A 17,352-nucleotide genomic window follows, 5' to 3' on the forward strand; every position below is an offset into this window, starting at 1 on the left:
ACTTAAAGATATGTCAAATATTTTATATGATTCCACTGGATATCTCAGAACTCTAGATTCTAACACCCAGGGCATAGCTACTGGTCCCTATATCTGCATCATCAGTCTTTTTTCTTTACTTATGTTATTAAACACAGAAAATAATACTCAGTATTTCATTTTCCTGGTATTCCAGATGAGTATCTGGTGTAAATTTCAACTTCCTCAAACTGGGCTACTTCGTCTTTCTCAATAATGTTTAGTAAAAGTGTTCCAATTTGTCATACAAATATGGAAGCATTTATTTTTATTTGTGTGTGAGCAGAAAGTATTTTCTAATTGGAAATATGAGTGTTTCAATTATTTTTGAATATTTTATATAATTCTATTTTTGATTATATTTTATATAATCAAGGCACCCATAATATTTCCAATGAGAAAATAGATGCTTTCTGTTCACACATCTCTAACTGGAAAATCAATATAATTATATCAAGATCATAATAGTGGTTTCCAATGGATTCTTGTATTCAGCTGTTCCCATTAAATTTTTCAAGAATACTTACCTTGTCCATCAGTTCACCAGTTATAATCTTACATGGTGGATTTATAGTACTAAAGTCTGTCCTTAACTGTTTAACTAGATGTGTTCTGGCAACCATATCAAAGTACTGATAGATTAACAGTTAGTTGCAATTGCCAATTTGCAAAAGAATTAACAATTACTTCCATGTTCTAATTTTCTGTTAAGAAAAATGCAAAAATTATACTTAAGTTTCCATTTTGCCCTTTCATACTTAGCACCCAGTTTTGCTAACACTGGCAAAACTTAAGCTTAGACCTAATAACAGTCAATCTGAATTGTACTTAATCCTGAAATTTCTAAGTAGGCATTTGCTGAATTTCCCTTAAAATACCTTTAACTAGTAATTGTTCTTCAAATATCAGTAGTGTACATTTTTTTCCATAATCATATTCTCCCTTAAATCATCAGAAGATAGTTATACAGCAATAAGAAAAGAAAAGAGTAGAGCTACAGACATGGAAAGAGAAGTCTCTTTCAGTTCCTCAAGCTGATAGCTTCAGTTACTGGAACCAACCTACTGACCTTCCCTGTGATTTGATTTCCTAGTTTGCATTTTGTGAATATTAGATATAGATTTCTCCTGTCTTTATCAATGATTTCTTATAAAGATTAACTGAAACAACATGTGAAATTGGCTAGAAAAAATAAAAATGTAAAATAATACCTTGACAAGGAATAAACTAGTAGTATCAATTTTGTTTTCTACTACTAATTTGCTTGATTTATGTAAGGAATCCAGTGCAAGAACTTAAGTATAAGTGTTTCTCAGTAGAAATCTGTTGAAAAGAACTGAACCGACTCTAGAGGATTATGTATTTTTATATAATCATACATTTAATTTTTTATGTACCATGGGATGTTGAATTGCTTTATCCTGTTTAAACTCCTGCTAACACTTTCCTTCTTTTAATATTTATGGGTATATGGTATCATGATTTATAATATGATTAGAACAAATAATTTTTGGGAGAAGAGTCAGTTTCATGAGGGCATACTTATTTCTCACCTGAGTTACTGCTACCCAAAATACTGTGCTGTCAAACAGCTATTATACACTTAAAAAGAATCCAAACAATAGTAGAAAAATCTTCTCTCAAAATTAAGCAATAGAATACGGCACTTATCCTGACAAGTGAACCAACCTTTGCCTGAATGGTTTACTGTGGAGCTGTTAAAGAGTTGAGCATCAGTGAGTTGCACATTCGAGATGGTAACATATATTGATCATGAAAATAACACAAAGCAAAGTCAAAGAACACCTTCATGGAACGTACATAATTTCAATGAACAGGTTAATCAGCTGAAAAGAGTGTTAAGAATCACAGATCTCTTCTACTTATCCTACTTCATTAACAATGCTCTTATTCACCTTACTGATAGTCACCATTGGCTAGTAACGACTGAGTCATTTTTTCCAGGAAAAGGACACAAAACTTTGAGCATTCTAGGATTTCAAAGGTTGCTGCATGAATATGATTCAGCAAGAGGCAAACATTAGGGGTGTTATCTTTGCCTACACAAAAAGTGTCATTGTAGTTTGTTAGCCTTAACAGCCTGAAGAATCTTGCTAAAATATCAAATTCCAAGTGAATGCTAGTAGCTAATACACTATAGTGCTCACAGACCACTGTTTTTTGCTGGTATTGTTGGCACTTGGCACAGACACAACATAACAGATGGCACAAAGATATCCATTGTTCTCAATTCAAGAACAGTGTCACACACAGAGCTCAATTATGCACAAATGGACACAGAAGCCCTTTGTACAAGAAGTTTTATCAGCTACCTCTACATCTGTGCTTTATTATTTATACCAACAAAGCTTCCTCAGGGATTCTTTCTGAGGTAAAGCTACTCCCTTTAATTATAAAGCACCAAGGTGCTTTGCTCAACACTAATAACCACATAAAATGGGAAAACAATATTGAAGGCTGACAACATGAGCATCTGCCAACCCTGATCCCAGAATATCCCAACCATATTCCCCCCAAATATTGATGTTAGATCTTCTTTCTGATTCTCATCTACAGGCTGATTAAATTCATAATTAACTTTGCTGGGTTCCAGATAGTCTCAAGCAGGCTATTGATGAAATTTCCAAAAGATAAACATCTTAAGGAAATTAGTTTCAACAAAAATCATCTACCCAAAAGCCACAACTAGATGTTTAGCATGCTGTCTTAGTCTTCTTAAAAACATATTGGCAAATCGTTTGTCCCAGAGCATCAAGAGTAAGCTATATTTTATTGCCTTGGACTGATTTAATTATTGAAGTCAGTTGAACTGACTTATTCTACACTTTTTAGCATAACCTTTCAAGTGTGTCTGATTTTCTATCAGAAATTACTTAGAAAGCTTGGTTAAGAATGCTTATTGATTTTCATGACCATTCTGAGAGGGACTTTCTAACTCATGAAGGTGACTTTTCACATTTACTCATAGTGGTCCTGGCTCAGTTTCATGTCATTACAGCAACATTCACAACTCTGTCCCCGTTTTATGTAGGGAGGCATGTAGGTATGCATGTGTGTATGTATGTTTCTACATATCTGTAGTAATAATAGTTCATGACAGTGACACTAAGACACCTGACATAGAAAGTGCATTTACCTCAACTTATTTTAATAAATTGATTGACAGAAAGCTTGTTTTCAAATGATAGTTCTCTCAAGTAGATGATGAGCACTAATATGACTACAGTGAATCTTTGGGATAAGGTTGGTCAAGCAAACAGGGCAGGGATTTTCATCACTGATTTGTTAGTCCATGTGGTGAGTGAGTCCTCTTGATTACTACTGAAGCACTGTCACAGAATATTTTTGTGATTTGCCCTCCCAATTAGACACAAAAATGTCTAATATGCAAAATGTTGTTATTCTCTATTTATTCAATATCCACAAGTGCTACTCTTTATCAGAAATCATAGAGCAGCTTAACAGATATTCTCTCCTTTACACAGGGGGGTAGAAGGCCTGTGTTTCAAGTGTTCTCAAAGTCAGATGCAGCCACGTGTCACTCACCACACTGAAAAACTGAGAAGGAATTTACCTTGGTCATATGGAAACAGAAAATCATGTTAAGGAGCAACACTCATGCATCTAACCATTTTTGTTTTATTAAACTCCTAAGGATGCATAAGACTAACAAAAAGTTAGAACAATGCCTCCCTGATCTTGAAGAACAAGAAATGACAGTGAAACTTACAACTATGTGAAAGGCAACTACTATGTTGCTTCTATGTGCCAAGCAATTTAACCTGGATTAAGTGAATTGAAAATACAGTAATATAACACTGTTACGGGCCTCAGAAGAGGACCTCTTCCTTACTAATAAACTGTTATATCTAGTAAGGTAAGGGGACTATATATGGTGATGGTGAAATAAACAATGAGTAATATTGAAATAAATACTATTAAAGTAAATGGTAATACAAGTGGAGAACATGGCTTCTTAGGATAGTCCTAGCTAGCAGTGCCACATATGAGTGTATGAGAAGGGTTGTATTTTTTTCCTCTCTCTGGTTTATTATTGTGCCCTCAGATTCATAATGGGAGAATCATGCTGATTATTCTATAAATTATGAAGAAGGAAATGGGAAACTAGGGTCAAATAAAAAGAAGCAGAGCGGTCTATCCAAGATGGCTGATTAGGAGGAACTCGGGATTGCAGCTCCGAGAGAAGGCACAGAGGATGAGTGGACGCCGCATTTCCAGACGGATTTTTACTGCCCACAGACCAGGAGATTCACAGGAGGAGGAGCCCCATGGGTCGCCAGCTCCGCTGGTATGACCAGTGAGGCTGCTCGGCCTACGCCCTGGGGCGGGGGGCAGCAGCTCGTTGAGCAGAGTGAGAAAGACTGAGTCCCCTCTGAGCCAGCAAGGGGAGCTGAAGCAGGAAGTCAAGCCAGGAGATTCCTGGACAAGGGTGCACCACGAATCTCAGAGCTGCTGCTTCGACTGACGCAGTGGCTCACAGGGCAGCAGATTTTTACTGCCCACGGACCAGGAGATTCACAGATGGAGGAGCTCCACGGGTTGCCAGCGCCACTGGTTGGACTGGCGCGGCCGCTCGGCCAACACCTGGGGCAGAGGGCAGCGGCTCCTTGTGCAGAGTGAACAAGACTGGGTCCCCTCTGGGCCAGCAAGGGGAGCTGAGGCAGGGAGTCAAGCCAAGAGATTCCCGGGCAAAGAGGGTGCCACAGGAAGCACGGCTGAACCTGGGACGGTCCAGCTCAGTGGGGGAGGGGCGTCCCGCACCGGGAAACACCCTGCAGTTCCCAGGGCAATTTGCCGTAACCAAGGTAACCCACCACTACAGAGACTCCGTCACTACAGGGGCGGGCCAACATAGCGGAAGCAGTTCTAACTACACCCATATAAACAGGACTGCAGGGAAGTTCACACGGAAGCTGGGCGGAGCCCACAGCAGCTCAGCGAAGCCTCTGCAGGCTGAGTGTGACTAGGCTGCCACCTTGTGGGCAGGGAAAATGATAGCAAGACAGCAGGAAATCATAAAGCCCTAACTCTCTGGGACAGAACACCTGGGGGGAAGAAAAGGGGGTTTATGAGTTCAGCTGCTGCAGACTTAAAATTACCAAAATCAGAAAGACAGCAACTACAAAGTCGAAAGGTGGATAAATCCACAAAGATGGGAAGAAACCAGCGCAAAAAGGATGAAAACACCCAAAACCAGAACACCTCTCCTCCTACAAGGGAGCGCAACTCCTCACCAGCAAGGGAACAAGACTGGATGGAGAATGAGTGTGATGAAATGACAGAATCAGCTTTCAGAAAATGGATAATAAGAAACTTCCGTGAGCTAAAAGAACATGTTCTAACCCAATGCAAAGAAACCAAGAACCTTGAAAAAAGACTTGACGAAATGCTAACGAGAATGGACAACTTAGAGAGGAATATGAGTGAATTGATGGAGCTGAAAAACACAACACGAGAACTTCGTGAAGCATGCACAAGTTTCAACAGCTGAATTGACCAAGCAGAAGAAAGGATATCAGAGGTCGAAGATCAACTCAATGAAATAAAACGAGAAGGCAAGATTAGAGAAAACAGGGCAAAAAGGAATGAACAAAGTCAACAAGAATTATGGGACTATGTGAAAAGACCTAATCTACGTTTGATAGGTATACCTGAATGTGACGAAGAGAATGCATCCAAGTTGGAAAATACTCTTCAGGATATTATCCAGGAAAACTTCCCCAACCTAGCAAGGCAGGCCAATATTCAAGTCCAGGAAATACAGAGAACACCACAAAGATATTCCTCTAGAAGAGCAACCCCAAGGCACATAATCATCAGATTCACCAGGGTCGAAATGAAGGAGAAAATACTAAGGGCAGCCAGAGAGAAAGGTCGGGTTACCCATAAAGGGAAGCCCATCAGACTCACAGCAGATCTCTCAGCAGAAACCCTACATGCCAGAAGAGAGTGGGGGCCAATATTCAACATCCTTAAAGAAAAGAACTTTCAACCCAGAATTTCATATCCAGCCAAACTAAGCTTCATAAGTGAAGGAAAAATAAAATCCTTTGAGAACAAGCAAGTACTCAGAGATTTCATCACCACCAGACCAGCTTTACAAGAGCTCCTGAAGGAGGCACTACACATAGAAAAGAACAACCAGTACCAGCCACTCCAAAAACACACGAAATGGTAAAGAGCATCAACACAGTGAAGAATCTGCATCAACCAATGGGCAAAACAGCCAGCTAGCATCAAAATGACAGGATCGAATTCACACTTAACAATATTAACCCTAAATGTAAACGGACTAAATGCCCCAATCAAAAGACACAGACTGGCAAATTGGATAAAAAGCCAAAACCCATCAGAGTGCTGTATCCAGGAAACCCACCTCACATGCAAGGATACACAAAGGCTCAAAATAAAGGGATGGAGGAAGATTTACCAAGCAAATGGAGAGCAAAAAAAAGCAGGAGTTGCAATTCTCATCTCTGATAAAATAGACTTTAAAGCAACAAAGTTCAAAAGAGACAAAGAAGGACATTACATAATGGTAAAAGGATCAATGCAACAAGAAGAGCTAACGATCCTAAATATATATGCACCTAATACAGGAGCACCCAGATACATAAGGCAAGTTCTTAAAGACTTACAAAGAGACCTAGACTCCCACACAATAATAGTGGGAGACTTCAACACACCATTGTCAATATTAGACAGATCAACGAGACAGAAAATTAACAAGGATATTCAGGATTTGAACTCAGACCTGGACCAAGCAAACCTAATAGACATATACAGAACTCTCCGCCCCAAATCCACAGAATATACATTCTTCTCAGCACCACATCACACCTACTCTAAAATTGACCACATAATTGGAAGTAAATCACTCCTCAGCAAATGCAAAAGAACGGAAACCATAACAAACAGTCTCTCAGACCACAGTGCAATCAAGTTAGAACTCAGAATTCAGAATCCAACCAAGAACCGCACAGCCTCATGGAAAATGAACAACTTTCTCCTGAATGTTGACTGGATAAACAATGAAATGAAGGCAGAAATAAAGATGTTCTTCGAAACCAACGAGAATGAAGACACCACATACCAGAATCTCTGGGACACATTTAAAGCAGTCTCTAGAGGAAAATATATAGCAATAAGTGCCCACATGAGAAGAAAGGAGAGATCTAAAATTGACACCCTATCATCAAAATTGAAAGAGCTAGAGGAGCAAGATCAAAAAAACTCAAAACCTAGCAGAAGACAAGAAATAACTAAGATCAAAGCAGAATTGAAGGAGATAGAGACACGAAAAACCCTACAAAAAATCAATAAATCCAGGAGCTGGTTTTTTGAAAAGATCAACAAAATAGACAGACCACTATCCAGATTAATAAAAAAGAAAAGAGAGAATAACCAAATAGATGCAATAAAAAACAATAAAGGGGATATCACCACAGATTCCACAGAAATTCAAACCATCATCAGAGATTATTACAAACAACTCTATGCACATAAACTAGAAAACCTGAAAGAAATGGATAAATTCCTGGACAGTTGCCTCCTCCCAAGCCTAAACCAGGAAGAAGTCGAAACCCTGAATAGACCAATAACAAGGTCTGAAGTCGAGGCAGCAATTAAGAGCCTACCACCCAAAAAAAGCCCAGGTCCAGATGGGTTCACAGCCGAATTCTACCAGACATACAAAGAGGAACTGGTACCATTCCTACTGAAACTATTCCAAATAATCCAAAAAGAGGGAATCCTTCCCAAATCATTTTATGAGACCAACATCATCCTCATACCAAAACCTGGCAGAGACACAACAAGAAAAGAAAACTACAGGCCAATATCCATGATGAACATAGATGCAAAAATCTTCAATAAAATACTGGCAAGCCGATTGCAACAGCACATCAAAAAGCTTATCCACCATGATCAAGTAGGATTCATCCCGGGGATGCAAGGCTGGTTCAATATACGCAAGTCTATAAATGTAATTCACCACATAAACAGAACCAAAGACAAAACCACATGATTATCTCAATTGATGCAGAGAAGGCCTTCGACAAAATTCAGCAGCCCTTTATGCTAAAAACTCTCAATAAACTAGGTATCGACGGGATGTATCTCAAAATAATAAAAGCTATTTATGACAAACTGACAGCCAATATCATACTGAATGGGCAAAAACTGGAAGCATTCCCTTTGAAATCGGGCACTAGATATGTATGCCCTCTCTCACCACTCCTATTCAATATAGTACTGGAAGTTCTAGCCAGAGCAATCAGACAAGAAAAAGAAATAAAGGGTATTCAATTAGGAAAGGAGGAAGTCAAATTGTCTCTATTTGCAGACGACATGATTGTATATCTAGAAGATCTCATCATCTCAGCCCAAAATCTCCTGAAACTGATAAGCAACTTCAGCAAAGTCTCATGATACAAAATCAATGTGCAAAAATCACAAGCATTCCTATACACCAATAACAGACTTAAAGAGAACCAAATTAAGAACGAACTGCCATTCACAATTGCTACAAAGAGAATAAAATACCTAAGAATACAACTAACAAGGAACGTAAAGGACCTCTTCAAGGAGAACTACAAACCACTGCTCAATGAAATAAGAGAGGACACAAACAGATGGAGAAACATTCCATGTTCATGGTTAGGAAGAATCAATATTGTGAAAATGGCCATACTGCCCAAAGTAATTTACAGATTCAATGCTATCCCCATCAAACTACCAATGACCTTCTTCACAGAACTGGAAAAAACCACCTTAAACTTCATATGGAACCAAAAGAGAGCCCGCATAGCCAAGTCAATTCTAAGCAAAAAGAACAAAGTGGGAGGCATCACACTACCAGACATCAAACTCTACTACAAGGCTACAGTAATCAAAACAGCATGGTACTGGTACCAAAACAGAGATATAGACAAATGGAACAGAACAGAGGCGTCGGAGGTGACACAACATATCTACAACCACTCGATCTTTGACAAACCTGATAAAAACAAGCAATGGGGAAAGGATTCCCTGTTCAATAAGTGGTGTTGGGAAAACTGGCTAGCCATATGCAGAAAGCAGAAACTTGACCCCTTCCTGACACCTTACACTAAAATTGACTCCAGATGGATTAAATACTTAAACATAAGACCTAACACCATAAAAACACTAGAAGGAAAGCTAGGGAAAACCATTCAGGACATAGGCATAGGCAAGGACTTTATGACCAAAACACCAAAAGCATTGGCAACAAAAGCCAAAATAGACAAATGGGACCTAATCAAACTCCACAGCTTCTGCACGGCAAAAGAAACAGTCAATAGAGTGAATCGGCAACCAACAGAATGGGAAAAAAATTTTGCAGCCTACCTGTCTGACAAAGGGCTGATATCCAGAATTTACAATGAGCTAAAACAGATTTACAAGAAAAAAACAAACAAGATATCCAGAATTTACAATGAGCTTAAACAGATTTACAAGAAAAAAACAAACAAGCCCATTCAAAAATGGGCAAAGGATATGAACAGATACTTTACAAAAGAAGACATACATGAGGCCAACAAACATATGAAAAAATGCTCATCATCACTGGTCATTAGAGAAATGCAAATCAAAACTACATTGAGATACCATCTCACGCCAGTTAGAATGGCAATCATTAAAAAATCTGGAGACAACAGATGCTGGAGAGGATGTGGAGAAATAGGAACACTTTTACACTGTTGGTGGGCGTGTAAATTAGTTCAACCACTGTGGAAGACAGTGTGGTGATTCCTCAAGGACCTAGAAATAGAAATTCCATTTGACCCAGCAATCACATTACTGGGCATATATCCAAAGGATTATAAATCGTTCTACTATAAGGACACATGCACACGAATGTTCATTGCAGCACAGTTTACAATAGCAAAGACCTGGAACCAACCCAAATGCCCATTGATGATAGACTGGACAGGAAAAATGTGGCACATATACACCATGGAATATTATGCAGCCATCCAAAACGATGAGTTTGCGTCCTTTGTAGGGACATGGATGAACCTGGAAACCATCATTCTCAGCAAACTGACACAAGAACACAAAATCAAACACTGCATGTTCTCACTCATAGGAGGGTGTTGAACAATGAGAACACATGGACACAGGGAGGGGAGCACTATACACTGGGGTCTGTTGGGGGGAGTGGAGGGGACAGCGGGGGGTTGGGGAGGGATAGCATGGGGAGAAATGCCAGATATAGGTGAAGGGGAGGAAGGCAGCAAATCACACTGCCACGTATGCACCTATGCAACAACCTTGCATGTTTTTCACATGTACCCCAAAACCTAAAATGCAATAAAGAAAATAAATAAATAGGCCGGGCGCGGTGGTCAAGCCTGTAATCCCAGCACTTTGGGAGGTCGAGGCGGGTGGATCACGAGGTCAAGAGATCGAGACCATCCTGGTCAACATGGTGAAACCCCGTCTCTACTAATACAAAAAATTAGCTGGGCATGGTGGCACATGCCTGTAATCCCAGCTACTTAGGAGGCTGAGGCAGGAGAATTGCCTGAACCCAGGAGGCAGAGGTTGCGGTGAGCCGAGATCACGCCATTGCACTCCAGCCTGGGTAAGGAGCGAAACTCCGTCTCAAAAATAAATAAATAAATAAATAAATAAAAATAAAAAGAAGCAGAGTTAGAGAATTTATATTTACCTTATAGAATGCACAGAAACAAGAAGGGTTGTTGGAAAAAAATCAAGTTAAGAGTAGCATAATTTTGATTCGACGACTGAGACAGCCATTGCCATGAAGTTTAATATGAACATAAGCAACTTAATAAAAACTGAAACACCAGGGAAGCAAAGATTAGATTCTGCCATGTTGGCTGAGAGGAAGCTGCTGATGTGGTGCATGCTGACAGCTGTGTTTCAGCTTTCAAGATTTAGTGTAGCAGTTTGACACTGGGGTAGGGGTATTATGGTCAGGAAGAAGCTAACGAGTGGCAGAAGGACTCGCAGAAAACCAAATATTAATGAAGAGAATAAATAAGTGCCACTGTCATATGCATCACTGATGATGCCCTTTGTGAGCTGGAAAGAGGGGTGGATGGAGTAGAGCTTTAAGGAATCTTAGGGAGATGCCATTTATCTATCTCTTCTCAGGTACAATTGAAATTCATGTTCTATAATGATTCTACGAGTAGGAATGAGACATATTTCAGAATATATTCTTTTAGAAGGGTAATTTTCAACTGTTTCTCCACTATAACACTTGGAAAATAGTCCTGTGCACAACAGAATCCTATGTGTTCTCAGATTAGAGGGAAGGATTATAAAAACCTATGTGTCAGGTACAGTTTCTGGACTGCTAGAGAAAACTACATCCTTCATTTTAAAGAAAGCATATACATGGCATAAGCTCAAATGTGTACTAATCTCTTTTCATTTATACTTACATAAACAAACCCAGTCACAGATTTTAGTACCTAACATGAATAGAAAATTACTCATTACATGCACCTATAATTCTCTGCTCAGTTATCACTTTTCTTTGTATCTGTCCACACAACTCTGAGTTCTAATGCCATTTCAAACTTCCACTTTCTGTGTCTATGTAGTTTTTCCCAATTCCACTAGTAGCTCCTAGTGGCTTGTTCCATCTATACGGGCTAGGAATACTTGCCGTATAGTGGAGGGAAAATGGAACTCTCCCCACACATATCAGAAAAGGATAGCTGCACTGGGAAAAAAAAAAGTACCCTTGTGAAGACAATAAAAAAGACAGACTTGCCTTGGGGAACATGATTTCTTATCAGAGAATGAACTCAGGGTGCATTTAAACACAGAGTGGAAAGCTCATGATTTTTCACCGTGGCAGGCGACGGTAGGTGACTAATCCATCTTTTTCTTCATGGCTAGAATCACATAATGCTAGTGCTGTCATAGGAAAGACTAAATATTACATCAACTTGAATCTTCTGTTGGCAGTTGCGACTCAAAAAGATCCAGTAAACAACTGAGTAACTTGCCAATGGGAAAATAAAATACATAGGTAATATGAGATAATGGATTGTTTCTACTTCTAAAATAACTTCCACATAGATTGCATTTTTTGTTTTTTTTTCAGATAGAACTATATACAGGCACTTATATATATTCTACATAATTAGCTATCAAGGCAGGACAACAGCAGATGGCAGAAGAGACAGCTGGCAGGGACCACCAAGTAAATCATGAATATTTCATAAAATCCAAAAGAATTCTCAGAATTTGAAGGAACAATAGAGGAGGCTAGCACTTCAATAGCCCATTTAGTTGAACTGAAATTTCTGCTACTAGTATCCCAGCATTCTATTTGTCCATATTATGAAATTAAAATAACAGCTCCAATTTTTACGCACATGACAAAATATTTGCTGTTGTCTTTCATGGGACCGACTGTTACCAAACAATAGTCTTCTATATATTATAGTGTTCCTAAGAGTTCACAGGTTCAAATCCAGACTTTATCACTTGTTAGACATGTGACCTTGAAATGTGTTAACTTAATTTCCCTTAGGTTTCACTTTCCATATTTGTAAAATGAGGATAACAGGGCTTAAGTCCTAGGTTTGTCTTGAAAATTAAATGAGAGAGCACATGCAAAGCACTTAATTATAGTCCCTTACTCCCTTCTCAGTTATTATAAAGTTTTGATGGAATATTAGTCATAAGAGACACTATAGTTTACTGTGAGAGTAGGATTTGTTAAGCTTTGTTTTTATAGTTATTCAAGTACTCATTTAATATTTCTTAAATTACTAGGTATAAATCATGAACATTTCATGAAAACCAAAACCTTCATAATAAAATTTGTTTGAAAATGCTGCTACAGTTTTTATTCTCCTCTTGAAAATCCATGATATTCTTTAACAAAAAAAAGTTCTGAGAAGTATTGCAAATAGACACAAGAAACATGTAAAGAAAAATGTTGAAATTTGTTATGCATTTTTCAAAAAAAAAGTTAACCACTTCTTTTATCTCCTTTTATTTTTGAGGTTCTGCTAATGTCTAGTTATACATTAGAAAATAGGAGTTTTTGAAACATTGTGTAATTTATAAAAAAGCAAGATCAAAGATTAAAATAACTTATAGTAAGGCTCCTACATCTGGATAATAATAAATACAAATTTTGCTTGGATATGTCGAACTTCACTTTGTTGGTTATAGTAATATGCTTACTAATCTGATTAAGTACAAAAAGTTACAAACATCAAGATTCTAGTTACTGAATAATCATATATGGAATCAAACACACACACCACACACACACACACACGCGCGCACACACACACGCGACAGAGCTAGAAAGTACAGGAGCAAGAGATTGTGTTGATTGCTTCTTTAAAGAATTATGGGCTTATAGTGCAAGCATCACTCTGAATTAGGCTTTATCCTCAATGATTTTTTTCTGACTACCATCTGGTCCTTCAATATGAAATAAATAGCGGTAATACATTTAACTTGTCTTATTGGGGTCATATAGCCAGACATTTTTTATTATTATGAATGTACTTCCTGTTCTGTCCTTTCATATTTCTATTTAAAGTTCTGTGGAAATGTCACGTAGTTTGACAGGAGCATCAAGATACAGAATAATAAGAGGGAAGACATCCTCTGCTTTAGAAAGGTCATTTCCTGAGGATTATTTAAATCTTTTATAGAATGTAAAGAAGATCTTATAGTTTTCAGAAAGAAAGAAATATGCTCATCTTGAGACTTAGAAAACAACTTCTATTTTTAAGTACTGACTTGTCCATTCTATTTATCAGTGAGAACACTTATTGAAAAGCAATACCAGGCCAGGCGTGGTGGCTCACGCCTGTAAACCCAGCACTTTGGGAGGCCGAGGTGGGCGGATCACAAGGTCAAGAGATCGAGACCATCCTGGCTAACATAGTGAAACCCCGTCTCTACTAAAAATATAAAAATTAGCTGGGCATGGTGGTGGGCGCCTGCATTCCCAGCTACTCAGGAGGCTGAGGCAGGAGAATTGCTTGAACTTGGGAGGTGGAGATTGCAGTGGGCCGAGATCGCGCCACTGCACTACAGCCTGGTGCCTGGTGACAGAGCAAGACTCTGTCTCAAAAAAAAAAAAAAAGCAATACCAGCTGTCACTTGATAATATGCCTTAATAGTCCCTAATACTATCTTTTTTTCATTTGTGTCCTAAGAGTCAAAGCAGCAAAGTTTAGTCATCTATGGCTTGGACATTAAAATTATTTGGAAATTTTTTATCCACTAAATGATACATATGAAAACAATACTTTTTATGGAAAAAGTTAATGCTGTCTGTGAGAACATTTCCAAATGTAAAGCAATAGTTACTCAGTTTTTCTCTACTCAGACTTGAATGTTTTTATGGGAAAAATATGAAGTTTCTTCATGCCTTGAAACTAAGTTGGTCATTTTCCTTAATGTTTGCAAGAGAAACAAAATAGTTAACACAACTGTGTTTTATAATAAACTCCTAAAATTAAAAGTAAATGTTTAAATATTTTTGTTCATTCAATACACTAGCTAGATCACTTGGCTGGAACTTGGCTAGATCACTATCTGTAATAACATAGAATTCAGGATAAGACTCTTTGGATCCCATCCAAAGGTTGAAATACAACAAGAGACTTGTTTATAGGTTAGCATTTTGTCATGGACTCAAAAAATTGTATAGTTATATGATCTCAACAGGAGGAGAATAATTGCTTCCAACTCATAATTTCATGATTTACTAAGAAAAGCTGGTCCTAATAATATACTTTCTGTCAAAAGATCAAAACTAGCAGGTACTTTTAACAGTTGAGGTATACAACACGACAATCAAACTGCTTCCACTGAAAATGCCTAAGAAATTCTCAATTAAAATCCATCCACAATGTGAACATAAACAAAAGAAAGTTTGATAATAGTCTATAGCAAATGTAATTTGGAATTTTAAATTTGGAGGTGGCCAACACTGTTAAAATGTCCACAGTAAAATTAAATCTGTATTTGTATTCAAAGGAAAAAATAAAATGTAGATTAAAATCTACCAATGTTACCAGAAGAAGTTCAGGACTATTTCCCATTTAAGTGATAAAAGTTTTGAATAAAATTTTTAAACGTCACAGTTTTCTTCTTCCCATGAGGGGACAATTATCACAGCTCCATATTTGTTGCAATGAAATGCTTCAGAACAATTTACTAGTAATTTATATACTATAGCAATTGGTAGAAATCATTTATGCTTAAATTTATTATGCATTAGAATAGTACAGTTTAGTGACTTTTATTTGTATAATGTTTTCCATTCAAGAATAGAAGATTCTATCATATCACTCAGATCATTTGTTGGTTTTTTTCATAGTAATTTGACAGAGACCAGAGTTCTCCAGGAAGCATATACTTATTTGTACTTTGCCAAAAGATACTATAAAATGAGCATAGCTATGTAAATTATTTCACTTTGATATGTAGGAAATTAAATTTTGAGCTCAGTGCTACAGAAGGAATTGTGAGCAAAAATAGCATCCATGTCTGTCCCAATGATTCCTGAGCCATGCATGAAGTCGATTAATAGCATAGCAATATGCCTTGACTAAAACTGATCACTTACATATCATTTAAGATTGACAAGCAGAAATGAGTGATGTGAAAACATTTTCAACCTAAAGTACTGAAATTGTGTACTTCTATCCCCAATAACTATAACTTATTCAATCTTGAGCTTTACTTGGCTTTTTATTCATTGTAAATAGTTATCCTTAAAAATTTCTTCTCATATACTAATAACCTCTGATGAAAAAATATGTTAACAGATTATTAGAAATAAATTAATATATTTTAGTATTCTAGCATTATGATTTGAGGCATGCTTTTAATAAAATAGCATTTTTTATTAAGCAGATTTTATCCCAGTTATTCATAATTGAATAGGGATTGCTTGAAAACACCTGGAAACAATTTACCTTCTCTATCAACATTTTACTTCCAGGAAGTTTATTTACTTCCTAGATTGGTTTTCAAATATAGTTTGGTTCTCAATACTTCATAATTAATAACTATTTCTAAATCCTGAACATTCACACCACTGATGAGAAATAATATTTATCATACATCTGACACAATTTGTCACTTTTTTCTTACGATTTTTATTTTTTATTTTTTTGAGACAGAGTATTGCGCCGTGGCCCAGGCTGGAGTGCAGTGGCGCAATCTCAGTTCACTGCAACCTCTGCCTCCATGGTTCAGGCAATTCTCCTGCATCAGCCTGCCCAGTGTCTGGGATTACAGGTGCATGCCACCGTGCTCAGTTAATTTTTGTATTTTCAGTAGAGCCAGGTTTGGCCAGGGTGTCTCAAACTCCTGGTCTCAACCGATCCACCCACCTCAGCCTCCCAACGTGTTGGGATTACAGGCGTGAGCCAACGCACCTGGCCCCTATGTTGTTCTTATATACTAAGGTCCATACTGTCTATCTTTTTATTTAATCTTTTTTTGCTTTAAAAAACTATGTAGTATAAAATGTTGTCTTGCCCAAAGAAAGGTATTGCCTTTGTATTCACTTTCTGGGAGGTATCTATGTTATACTTGATACAAGTATCTTTGCTTAGGTTGGGAACTGGCCATACCCAACATGCCAGAAGGACCAATCATGTGTTTTAGGGAGGATGGTTTTGGTCCGACCATATCAGGTGACCTGAAAACTAAGTTCAACCATGGGGCAATCAATCAATCATGCCTATATAATAGACCTTCAAAAAAATATCTGAACACAGAGGCTTGGATAAGTTTCTCTTGTTGGCAATACTCTGTGCATATGGTCACAAATCAATGCTGGGAAGGTAATGCATCCTGCTTCCACTGGGAAAATGATGGAAGCCTCACACTTGGAATCCTTCCAAGCTCTGCCCTGTATGACTCTTCCTTTGGCTGATTTTTGTCTGTATTTTTTTCCCTATAATAATCCCTAATTTTAAATACTGTTGCTTTCAATGAGCTCTGAATCCTTCTAACAAGTTATCAAACCTAACAGTGACTTTCAGAACTTGCAGTTGGTGTCAGAAGTGAGAGCAGTCTGCAAAGGACCATGCCCTCAAGCTTTGCAGTTGGACAAACTCCTGGGCAGAAGTACTTGGATGACAAATTAACTGAAAGACAAACATGCACACATACAAACACACACACACTCACACACTCAAAACATTCAAATACATAAACACAGAAACTTAGTCCACACATAAAAATGAACATCAACAGACCGAACTGTAGATTAATAAATATATTTTAATAACT

The 17,352-nt window shown here is 37.7% G+C and overlaps 1 protein-coding gene across 4 annotated transcripts in view; it reads right to left on the reverse strand.

Annotated features, from left to right (window-relative positions):
• Positions 1–17,352, reverse strand: part of MDGA2 (MAM domain containing glycosylphosphatidylinositol anchor 2) — an 868,798-nt gene that overhangs the window by 157,926 nt on the left and 693,520 nt on the right. The gene's annotated exons all lie outside the window — the stretch shown is intronic.

This window comes from Aotus nancymaae, unplaced genomic scaffold, assembly GCF_030222135.1.
Source record: "Aotus nancymaae isolate 86718 unplaced genomic scaffold, 86718_ANA_hifiasm-v0.15.2.pri h1tg000062l, whole genome shotgun sequence".
Lineage (NCBI taxonomy): Eukaryota > Metazoa > Chordata > Mammalia > Primates > Aotidae > Aotus > Aotus nancymaae.